Source organism: Arachis hypogaea, chromosome 14, assembly GCF_003086295.3.
Source record: "Arachis hypogaea cultivar Tifrunner chromosome 14, arahy.Tifrunner.gnm2.J5K5, whole genome shotgun sequence".
Lineage (NCBI taxonomy): Eukaryota > Viridiplantae > Streptophyta > Magnoliopsida > Fabales > Fabaceae > Arachis > Arachis hypogaea.
In genome coordinates this window covers 79,651,528-79,664,298 of record NC_092049.1, presented here as the reverse complement: position 1 = coordinate 79,664,298, position 12,771 = coordinate 79,651,528, and the positions used below count along the sequence as shown (strand labels likewise).

The 12,771-nt window shown below is 39.2% G+C and overlaps 2 non-coding genes across 2 annotated transcripts; one reads left to right on the top strand and one right to left on the bottom strand.

Moving 5' to 3' along the window:
• The first annotated feature begins 3,718 nt into the window (after positions 1–3,718).
• Positions 3,719–3,822, top strand: LOC112746423 (small nucleolar RNA R71). The gene has a single exon (XR_003174309.1). It is a non-coding gene; the product is annotated as a small nucleolar RNA R71 (small nucleolar RNA).
• An 8,568-nt stretch (positions 3,823–12,390) lies between these two features.
• Positions 12,391–12,498, bottom strand: LOC112745863 (small nucleolar RNA R71). The gene has a single exon (XR_003173771.1). It is a non-coding gene; the product is annotated as a small nucleolar RNA R71 (small nucleolar RNA).
• Between the last annotated feature and the right edge of the window lie 273 nt (positions 12,499–12,771).

Here is a 12,771-nt window from a genome sequence, read left to right as displayed (position 1 = left end):
TTAGATCTCCTCTTCTCAAGACTCTTGGAGCCCCTCTTGTTTTTCTCACCCATTCAGCTCTGATGGCACAAAGGTCTTCAGCAATAGTTGTATAGTCAGGTTCTCCTCTCATCCTTTCTTCATAACTTGCTTGGCTGAAATGTATGTTTTTCAGGCCAAGAGTTTTCATGATTGCTTTGGGACTGAAGTCAACTTCCACCCCTCTCACATAGCTTTTGTATGTGGGGTTCTTGGTTTGATCCTCCCTTACTGCATTTGCATAAAACTCCTTCACCAAGTTGATGTTGATTCTAGTGATTGGCTTAGTTAGGAGCTCCCACTTCCTCTTTTTGATCTTTTCCCAAACACCTGGGAACTCATCCTTTTCAAGTTCAAAGGGGACCTCAGCTAGTACCGTTTTAGGTCTCATCCATTCGGCTTGAATCTCATGGAACACTGATCTGTATCTCCATGCATCGAATCCCCTGTTTTCCTCCATTGGCTGCTTGTCTTTTCTTCTTTTGTGGCTAGATGAAGCTGCCATTTTGGTAAGTGACAACTAAAGTTGACAAGGTGAAGCAAGAAGTGTTGTTGGAGGTGTGGTGAGATTGTTTTCGGCAAGAGATGGTTATGCTATGATGAAGGAAAAAGTGTATGAAGGAGGATTGATGGTGTGGGACTCGTTCCCCAAGTGGTTCTTTATAGTGCCCATGAGTGAAAAATGAACGGCTAGGGTGGTTTGTGAAGGGTGGCTTGATGGTAAATATATGAATTGTAGATAAGGACGATTGGCTTTTCATTTTCTTGGAAGTATTCTGGATGCATTAGGTTGTACATGTAGCTTTCTTTTCTTGCAGAACTTCCTTTTCCCATGTGTTAGTTTCAAAGATTTATGAATTTTCTTTTTGACCAAGCACGTACCTCCCTTTGTCTTTTTCCTCCATTTTTGTCTTTTCTTTTGTACCTGCACAAACAAACAAATTTGCTATCATTTTTCGGTCCATGTGAATTATGAATAGTATTTGCACATGTAAATCAATGCTTGTCTTTATGAGCTTATAGCCGTGACTTCTACATGTATGCACACTTATTATTTGGACACCAAACTTAGTTTTTGGTTAAGTCTCCTGATGACATGAAATCCATATTGGTTGTCCTTAATGAGTGTGCATATTTCTAATAAATCATAGTCACCTTGGCTCTTTGATTCTAAACAAAGTGACTACCCTAAGTAATTGAAACTAAAGCATTAAAACATGTGAATGGTATACTTGTCATGAATTTTGAAATCCAGAGGAACTTCTTGCTTTTCATAAACTGTGTTCAAAAAGAACACCAAACTTAATGTTTGGTTGTGCACCTTGAATGAAAGATGGAATTCAATTTGAGTAAGATTTGGGAGTGCCGTCAGGCACACCAAACTTAGAGACCAATTGTAATTTACATGCACGGTTTAGTGCACTTAATCAATAGTTGTCCTGAGGATTCAAGTTTATGCATAAGAAACCATGCTTTATTAGATGTAAAGCAAAGCACTAAAGATTAAGGATACTAAAAAAAAAATGGGTTGCCTCCCATGAAGCGCTTCTTTAACGTCACTAGCTTGACGGTTGTCCCTTGTTAGGGTGGATTGTAGTGCTTGACGTCCTCTCCTCTCACTATGAAAACGTCCCCTCTTGATTCATTCATGACCTCTAAATGTTCCATAGAAAGAACTTTCTTGATTGTGAACACTTGAGGGAGCTGGGAAGGAATGGTCTTGAGGCCAGGTGGGATTGGCAGATAATGACTTGAGATCACTTTATCTCCCGGAGAAAAACCTTCAGTGGGAATTTTCTTGTTTCTCCATCCTCTTGGCAATCTCCCTATCACTCTTCCCTTTCTCTTGAGGATTTCTTCATTGACCTTTATGTCAGGAGGATCCTTCTGATCTGTTTCCGCTGATTCTTGTGGCTCTAACTCTTGCAACTCTTGTTTGCCTTCCAATGACTGTTTTAGAGTCTCAGCTGCTGGATTACTTTCCTCCAAACACGGATGGCTACTATCATCTTTAGGCTTTTCAGATTCTGGTTCAGGCTCAGATGCAGGTTTGAAGACTTTGAAAATGAGCTGTTCATCATGTATTCTCAGAATTAGTTCTCCTTGTTCTACATCTATGAGCGCTCTAGTAGTGGCTAGAAATGGTCTGCCCAGAATGATAGGGTGTAAATAGCTTTCCTCCATGTCCACAATGACAAAGTCTGTGGGGAAATAATAATCTCCTACTTTCACCAGCACATTTTCAACTACCCCTTCAGCTTGCTTCTGAGTTTTGTCAGCCAGTTGTATGATTACATCAGTGGATCTCACCTCGTTCAGTTGTAGCCTCTTCATAAGAGTTAGAGGCATCACATTTATGCTAGCTCCTAGATCACAGAATCCTCTGTCAATTTTTGTTTCCCCTATGATGCAAGGGATATGAAAACTTCCTGGGTCCGTTTTCTTAGAGAGTGTGTCCTTCTTGATGAGAGCACTGCATTCTTTGTTCATTGTTACCGTTTGTCCTCCCTTCAAAACTCTTTTCTTGCTTAACAATTCCTTTAAATACTTGATGTGTGTGGGCATTTGATGAAGAATCTCAAGAAAGGGAATATTGACATGCAGAGAATTAAATGTCTCTAGAAACCTTGAATAGGTTTTCCTTTTTTCACCTCCTCCTAACCTCTCAGGAAATGGTGCTTTTGGTTGGTATACTTCCATCATGCCTTTTTGCAGATCCTTGGCTTGCTCAGTTCCACTTTCCTGCTTAACTTCTTCCACATCTTCTTTCAAGATTTCTGGTTCCTGCTGTGAGGACCTGATTCCTTCTTCTTCTGAGACTTCCTTCAATATGGTGATGGCCTTGCACTCTTCCCATCTTACTCTCTTTTGTTCCCCCTTAGGATTCTTTTCTGTGTCACTAGGGAACACTGCAGTTGATTTGGGTGCCTGTTGAGATAGCTCTCCTACTTGAGATTCCAACCTTTTGAGTTTTTCACCATGGTTTCTTAAGGTAGTTCTCACATCATCCCTGAAGCTCTTCAATTCAATTATGTCTTGGCTCATGGTTGCCATCATTCCTTCCATCCGGTTTAATTGATCTTGAAATTGTTGGTTCGGATTAGGTTGGGTATGTTGATTATTTTGGCCATGATATGATGATTGGGGGTAAGTGTTTTGTGCGGCTTGGTATGATCTTTGGTTGGAGTTTTGGTATGTGGAATTGTTTTGTTGGTTGTGGTTGTAAGGTTTGTGGTTTTGTGGTTGGGTTTGTTGGTTTCCCCACCCAAAGTTTGGGTGGTTTCTCCAGCCTGGGTTGTAAGTGTTGGAGTGTGGATCATATGATTGCCTTTGTTGGTTTCCCACATAGTTAACCTCATCCCAATCACCTCCTTCAATGCCTACTTCCTCTTGATCTTGTGTGTGTATTGCAGCCACTTGCTTTGTTTCTAATTGCCTGGTAAGCTCTGCTAGTTGCTTGGCAAACACCTTGTTTTGGGCTAGAATTGTATCGACATGGTTCAGCTCCATGACTCCCTTAGTGTTGTGCCTTTCTGATGCATAGTAGTACTCATTCTCAGCCACTGTCTCGATCACTTCAATGGCTTCTTCCACGGTCTTTTTCTTGTTCAATGAACCTCCTGATGAATGGTCTACAGCCTTCCTTGATTCATAAGAGAGCCCATCATAGAAGATGTGCAATTGCACCCAATCATGGAACATGTTTGGTGGGCATTTCCTTGTCAAGTCCTTGAATCTCTCCCATGCCTCGTAGAGAGTTTCACCATCTTGTTGTCTAAAAGTCTGGACCTCAGATCGAAGCCTATTGACCTTTTGTGGAGGGTAGAAACGTGCCAGAAACTTGCCTTCCACCTCATCCCATGTGGTTAGACTCCCCCTTGGGAATGATTCCAGCCACTTAGCTGCCTTGTCCCTAAGTGAAAATGGGAACAAGAGCAGTTTATAGGCATCTTCCTGGACTCCATTGGACTTCACAGTGTCACAAATTCTCAGGAATTTTGTGAGATGTTGGTTTGGGTCTTCATTAGCACTTCCTCCAAAGGAACAATGATTTTCCACCAATGATATTAGCTGTGGCTTGAGCTCAAAATTGTTGGCCTGAATGGGTGGTTTCTGGATGCTACTACCACAATTCCCAGAGGTTGGGTTTATGTATGAACTAAGAACCCTCCTCTCAGGAATGGCATTGTTTCCATCAGCTCTCTCATGGTTGTGAACTTCTCTATCCATGTTGAGATCTAGAGCTTCCTCAAAATTGTCCTCAGATTCTCCTTCAGATTCCTCTTCTCCCACTACTCTCTTCCCTCTTGCTTCCCTTCTAAGTCTATGAAGGGTCCTTTCCGGTTCGGTATATGGAGGAGTTGATGTCTCTCCTCTCCTACCTGTCATACAAGAACACAGCTCAAACACAAACAGGTAAAATACTCTTGGTTAATGGAAGAGTATGGTCAGCTCAATTGAGGAATTAATTCAAACAGTTAGTGAGTCAGTGAGTTAGTTGCATGAATTTAAAGGCATAAAGAAGGAAAGCATGTAACCAAGTGCAGAAATTAAAATTCAACAAGTATTTAGAACAGAATTAACAAAGCAAGAGAAAATTGCTCAATCTAGTTAGCTTCCAATTTGAGAATTGTCAATCGAAAACCAATCCCCGGCAACGGCGCCATAAACTTGATGCGCATAAACGTGTTATGCTACGATTTAGGAAATTGCACGATCGGCAAAATTCCTTCCGGCAAGTGCACCGGTTATCGTCGTCAAGTAAAAACTCACAATAGAGTGAGGTCGAATCCCACAAGGATTGGTTGAGTGAGCAATTCGGATTAGAAGTGTGTTCTAGTTGAGCGGAATCAAGATTTGAGATGAGAATTGCGGAATGTAAAATTGGCGGGAAAAGTAAATGACAAGAAAATTAAATGGCTGAATCTTAAATTGCATGAATTAAAGAGCAGAATGTAAATTGCTGAAATTAAAAGGGAATGGGGATGATTGCAAGAATTGAATTGCAGAATGTAAAGAGAAAGTGGAAATCAGAAATGGGGAATTCATTGGGTTTAGGAGATATTGAAATCTCCGAATCAAAACATGTAAATCTCTTCCTCAACCAATGCATTCATTGAATTTTGCTTGGCAATCTTATATGATTGGATCCCAATTCCTTGGCTCACCAATGCTCTCTAAAAACAAACAAATTCCCAATCCCTTGGTTTAAATGTTCATAAGAAGAGATGATGCTTGATCACTGATTATACCACACAATTTCATGAACCACAATTTGGTAGGATTACATGTCACAATATCCATCCAAACCCCAATCCAATCCACTGTGAGAAAGCTTCTCTAGCATGAATCCTCCATTCCTTTCCCAAGGCTCCGAAGGATTCCAAGTATGAGTAGTCTCTTTCCCAAGACAACTACTCAATGGAATTAGATCGAGAAGCTTTCTAACAAAATTCAAGAGAAAAGATTGAAGAAGAAGATACACTATTATTGATTCATTGAATTACAATAGAGCTCCCTAACCCAATGAAAGGGGGTTTAGTGAATCATAGCTCTGAATTCAATTACAAAGAAAAAGAAACTAGCTAAAAATCAAAGTAAAAGTCCCCTTCTAACTTAACTTCTATCCTATTTATACACTTTCTATATTGAGCTTCAGTTGTGCTTCTTGGGCTTTGAGGCCTCTCCTTGCTTTCCTTTTGTCTTGGGTTTATGATCCATAATCTTGATGAGGTTGTTGATCCAAATCCTGTAACATTTATTGAGCCAACTTAGTGATAATCAAATAATGGCACATGACTCAATAAATGAGATTTCAAACTCATCAATCCCTCAGGCCCAATCCCATAAACCATGATATTCAATTGGGTTTCATACCAAAGTAAGTTTAAGTTAATAATTGTGCTCAAAGACTAACTTAAATCACAATATTTTTGGCCCAGAAACCTTTTTTCAAGAGTGGCGTTTAAGTTGTAGTTTAAGCTTAAACTGCAACTTAAACGCCAGACACTTCCAGTGATGCCATTTGTAGAAGCACGTTTAAGCTTCAGTTAAGGTTAAACTGAAGCTTAAACGTGGAAATGGAAGAAGGTAGCCCTGGAGAGTCATGTAGTCGAACACGTTTAAGCTTCAGTTTAAGGTTAAACTGAAGCTTAAACGTGGAGATAGGAAGGGCAGCCCTGGAGGTCGAACACGTTTAACCTCCAGTTTGAGGTCAAACTGGAGGTTAAACGTGGAAAAGGGTGGAGGCATACTGGAGGTCGAACACGTTTAACCTCCAGTTTGAGGTCAAACTGGAGGTTAAACGTGGAAGCTTGGAATGGTGGCCCTGGAGGTGTCGAACACGTTTAACCTCCAGTTTGGGGTCAAACTGGAGGTTAAACGTGGAGATGGAGAGAGCAACCCTGGAGTGAAAAAACTATCGAACACGTTTAAGCTCCAGTTTGAGTCAAACTGGAGCTTAAACGTGGAATGGCCCCTGGTACTCTTCCTGGTTCTGGCGTTTAACCTCCAGTTTGAGGTCAAACTGGAGGTTAAATGTGGAACTCCTCCCTGGGTGGCATACTCATTCTGGCGTTTAACCTCCAGTTTGAGGTCAAACTGGAGGTTAAACGTGGAATGCTCCTTAAGTGAGGCTTTTCATTCTGGCGTTTAACCTCCAGTTTGAGGTCAAACTGGAGGTTAAACTTCAATCCCAGCATTTCTTATCCTTCATGATTTTGGCGTTTAAGCTCCAGTTTAGGCTTAAACTGGATCTTAAACTCCACATGTGATATTCAAGCTTCCTTTATTGATTTTGTTGCTTCCTTGCTTAGCCTCTTCTTCCCTGAAATCATCCAAACAATTGCATCAAAGTCTTGCAAAATTTCATGAGACATCTTTCATTCATAGCATTTAAGTAATATAACTAAAACTCATGGAATTTGCATCAAAATCATATTGTTTGGATGGTTCATTACTTTGTTCTTCATTTAACCATTTTTGGTTACTTTAAGCTCAAGAAAATGCATAAAATAACTAAAACTAACAGAAAAATGCCAGTGAAACTAGCCTATGATGCCTTGGCATCATAGTGACAGACGCAAAAGGAGGGTGAATCCTATTCCAGCATGATCGAGAACCTCAGATGATTAGCCGTGCTGTGACAGAGCATTTGGACCATTTTCACAAGAGGAGGGGATGTAACCATTGACAACGGTGATGCCCCAACACACAGCTTGCCATAGAAGGACGTGCGTGTGTGAATCAGAGGACAGAGGAAAGTAGAGATTCAGAAGACAAAGCATCTCCAAAACTCCAACATATTCTCCAGTACTGCATAACAAGTAATCTTTAACCCAAGCTCTCTTGTTTATTCGCAATTCAACTGATAAACACAATTGACTTCCTGACTGAGAATTGCAAGATAACCATAGATTGCTTCGAACCAACAATCTCCGTGGGATTCGACCCTTACTCACGTAAGGTATTACTTGGACAACCCAGTGCACTTGCTGGTTAGTGGTACGAGTTGTGAAAAGTGTGATTCACAATTCGTGCACCAATCCTCTACGTACACATGGATGTTGAAATTGCATGTGTCGGTACGCGAGCATTTGGACAGAATGGCTGGCCTGCGTCGTGTGCACTTGCTGCGTATGCAAGATTTTAAAAATGTCCATTGTTGCGAATGCAAGCCAGTGCCGCGTACGCAAGATTACTGGGCAGCACCCTATACTCGCATCGCGTGACACTGTCACGTATGCATGCACACCAAATTTTCAAAAAAGCTGTTTTGTTGCAAAAAACTCAGTTTTTTAACCAAACTTCAAATGCGCAAAAATTTTTCATTAAAATTTATTTTCCCTCTGTTCTTCAAATACCATAAACTACATGAACCCAATTTTCATTAAAAACCAGTTTCACAAAATTTGAGGGTCCGAAAACCAAGTTATGGCCCGTAGAAGTTGGTTAAAAACATACTTTTACCAAAATACTTTAGTTTCCAAAATTCTCAAACCAAGTCAAAATTTACCATACGAGTCTCGTTACTCTATACTTCCACACATTATTAATTACTCCTCAATTATTTTCCAACCATCCAAACCTAATCACTCCTTCTAACCCATTTCAATTCACAAATTCAAAACCCAACAATATTTTACATACTAACCACCAATTCCAAAATTACCATTACATTCATACCCATACCATATTCAATTATTCCATTTCATCAACTTACCCGGTCATGGCCTCTGGCGTAATCTTTTTCACCAATTAACAATCTCAATATAAAGCATCAAATTTGTATTCAACAATTCATACCACATTCTCATGCAATTAATCACATATCAAATACTCAATCATTCAATCCTATCTTAGGGCTACTAGCCTAAGTTTCACACAATATTACATATTATCTACAAGAAACCAAAATTATACCTTAGCCGATTTCTCCCAAGCTTTCAAACAAGTCACCAAACCAAAAACAACAAGTTCCAGCCACCAAAGCTGAATTCCAAGCACTCCAATTTGCCAATTCAACTCCAATTAATATGAATGCAAACTAATTCCAAGCAATATACCCAACATCAACACTAGGATTCACAAAATCAACAAATCACAAGGATTTAGAGTTTTCTTACCTTATCCATTGGTAGTTGGGGTTAAACCCAATAATTACTCAAGTTAGATAACACCTAAATCATCAAAAGCATGAAAGCCTCAAAACTAGAGCAAGGGATTTGAGTTAATCTCTGCTTTGTTTAGATAGAATTTAAGAGCTCGGTGAGATAAACGCGTGACCGCAAACGGTACGGCGATCAGAGTTCCGGATCAAAAGTTATGATCCAAGGAAGAAGAAGATGAATAGTGATAAAAAAGGGTCTCACTCTCTTCTTCTCAATCTCAGCATGCCTCTCTCCCTCAAGGTGAATAATGAGGCTGAAATGCCTTAAAATTAGGCTTATATATTGTGGGTTTGGGCCCAACTTGGGTCCAGTTGAGTTTTTGTTCGTTTTGGCCCAACCTCGAGTCAAAACCTTTAAAATAAGTGCCCAGTTTCTATTCTCAATATTTTTATCCTCTCAAATTATAAAATTCAATGTTTTAAATTTATTCACTTATTAATAAAATTTTCTCACTCACCGTATCGGACAATTTAAGCCAGTACACATCTTTTTGCGATTAAATTAGATTTTTGCTAAATTTTATTTTCTCTTTAAATTTTCTAATTTAATATTTCTCTATCATTTTCAATCTATTCCAGGAAATTAAGTTATTATTTTATTCTATTTTAATTAAATGGCTAACTAATTTTCTAGTTCTTACACTTGGCTTGGGATTGAGGACATAGGTGACCTTAAGTCATTGATGTCTGATATTGATTGGTGACTTAGGGTTGTTACTTAATGTTGTTTTTAGTGACGCTAATCTTTTACTAATCTAATTATCAAGTTAGTTAGGACTGATGAATTAGGATTAATTATACCTACTTGACTTTTTTCAACATATAGAGGTTGAGAAAGTGGGATTAACTCTTCATAATTCCCATATTTGTGGTTAGCGACAAAGATAGTGATCCTTGACTCTCAATCCTTGCCAAGATCTTTTTAGTAATTGAGTTTAACTTTCTTTTCTAGTTAATTACCTTATTTGCTCTTAGTTTAATTTCTTTCTTGCTATTTTAATTTCATGTTATTTAAATTTTTGTTAATTGTGATAAAACCCCTATTTTCTCAAAGCCAATAATTGAGCACTCGATTTTGATTTCTAGGGAGAACGGCCTGTGATTAAACTTGTAACGATCCAATTTTCCGTATGTCATGATCATATAGAAAATCGAGTGTTACCAAGTTGCTTTCTAGATATAACTATTATTTAATAGTAAGTTTGTAACCTTGTTAGGGCGTAATCATTTTTTCGAAAAATTTTTTTCTTTATACAAAAGGATACGGAAAACTAAATCAATATAACACCCTACCACATAAAACCTCACGCTATAGTCGTAAGTCAGAGATGGTGAGGTATTACGACCTCTAAAAGCAAAATACATAGATATATAATTGAAGGATATAAATATAGCTAGGAGCTTGTGAAGAAAGATAACAGAACAAAAGTGCATCACACTCGAAACGTTCAAAGCCTAAGGCGTCGATATAGAGAAAAGAGCAATATATTTACACACACACACACACACACAAAAGAATAAAAGAGATACATAACAACACTAGTCTAGACCTGCGAAGACAAGGCCGGTGATAAACCACTATTTTATAGTTTATATTGTGTTTAATTGTGTGGTTTTGTCATGATCCTTACCCACTTATTCATCAATTTAGCATGCATTTAGATTTCCTTCCTAAATTCAGTACATGTTTGAAAATTGCTTCCTAGAGACTTTAATTATTTATTTTTAATTCTACTTTATTCCATTCGATGCCGTGATCTGTGTGTCAAGTGTTTCAGGCTTTATAGGGCATGAATGAGATGGAGAGTGGAGAAGAAGCTAGCAAAAATGGAAGGAACACAAGAATTTGAGGAGATAACCAGCGAGAAGTGACGCGGTCGCATGGCTCACGCGACCGCGCAAAGGAGCACAAATCGCAGTGACGCAGCCGCATGGCTTGCGCGGCCGCGTGGATTGGAAAGCGCAAGCGACGCGGTAGCGTGGACGACGCGAACGCGTGGAGAGGAAAAAGCGCAAGCGACGCGTCCGCATAGACGACGCGATCGCGTGACATGTGCAATCTGCATAATCTGCAGAATCCGGTGGGGGCAATTTTGGACCTTATTTCGGCCCAGTTTTCGGCCCAGAACAGCAGACTAGAGTCAGAGAATATGCAGAAACAAGGGAGACATTCATTCAGTAGTTTTAGATCTAGTTTTTCACTCTCTTAGGTTTTTCTCTCTAGTTTTTAGAATTTTAATTTTCAATTGGTCTTAGCATTGGAACAGTGAGAAGAGTTATTTCCTTATCAAGACTTCATCATTCTAGTTTGTTCTCTTAACTTGGTTCTATTCTTCCATGTTTTTTGTTATGTTCAATTTTGTTATTCAGATACTTTTATGATTATTTAATGCAAGGATTATTTCTTTTTAATTCAATTTCAATTCCAATAATCATGACTTCTTTTAATTTCCTTTCATGTGCTATGGATTCTTTATTTACAATGCGTGAGTAGTTTCCTTACTTGATGGGGAGTTGATTAAAAGGAACTCTTGAGTTGGAAGGATTGAAAGAAAATTTGTAATTGGGTTAAATGTTGGATTTCTATCCTGTCACCGACGCCAATCCCTTTGAACTAAGTGGGTTGCAACTTGTGAACAGATCTGGCATTCCCACTTGTTTGACTTTCCCCTTACCTAGTATGGGATAACCAAACAGAACAACCATTAATTATAAATTAATCTTACAATCACACCATCAATGATAGAGATTCTAACCAATCAATTCCCAGTCAAGGCTTTTATTTATATTATTTAAAAGTCCTCAATTTAAATTCCAATTTACTTAGCTCAACTTCTTGGAACATCTGATTAATAAAATAGCACACTTTTCTGCAACTCGTTGGGAGACGACCTGGGACTTAAAACTCCCAGTAATTTTAATTTAAACTCTCTGTGACATATTTCTAAATTGATAAGCAGATTCTCGGTGAGTTAAGAACTATACCTGCAACATAACCATTTTAATAAATTTTTAATTCACCAGCTTCTGCTTCCCATCAATTTTTGGCGCCGTTGCCGGGGAGTTGCAATAGAGTGCTAATTTTATTAATTAGAATTTATTTATTTGCATTTTATTTAACTTTGCTACTATGAGCTACATGTTTCTTTCGTCAAATGACGCGTTCACTTCCTGATCCGCGCTTGCTAATATTCGATCCTGAAATTGAAAGGACAATTTCACGAATAAGACGAGAACAGCGTAGGTTAGCCCGCTCTGAGGGCGGATCTGAAAGTGAATCTGAGGAAGAAACCAGCCCCCGTTCTACTAATTCGGTTGTTTTACATGCAGAAAACATGGCAGCTAGAAGAGTTACCATTCAGGAGGAAGGAGCTCCTGATTTTACAATGCAACCGTTTCAAGTGCATCATCCAGCGGTAGCTATGGATTTTGAAATAAAGACCGCACTGCTAAATTTGATGCCCAAGTTTCATGGCCTACCTGCTCAAGAGCCTATCAAGCACTTGAGAGACTTCCAGGCAGCCTGTTCTACTGTCAGGCGTGATGGCACTGATGAAACTTCAATCCTGCTGAAAGCTTTTCCGTTCTCTCTTGAGGAAAAAGCAAGAGAGTGGTACTACACTCAACCTCTAGCAAATGTATCCAACTGGGATACACTCAGAAAGGAGTTTCTGGAGAAATTCTTTCCATCTGAAGTTACTGATAAACTGAGGAAGGATATCTCTACAATTGTTCAGGATGACAATGAGACTCTCTTTGAATACTGGGAGCGCTTCAATAATCTTCTGGAAGCATGCCCCCACCACATGATTGACAAGATCGTGCTACTCAGCTATATCACACAAGGTATGAGGCCCCAAGATAAGACCACATTGGAAAGTCCCAGCAATGGGTCTATGAAGAAGTACAAGACCACTGATGAAGCTTGGCAATTGATCAGTGATTTAGCTAAATCTACTCAAAACCACAGACAGAAGCAAGGCCGTTCAAAAGTCGTTGTAGAAGCATCTTCTAGCATAGAGACTGCTGCTCTGAATCGAAGCATCTGTGAGATGACCAACCTGCTGAAGCAAATGCAGTTGAAT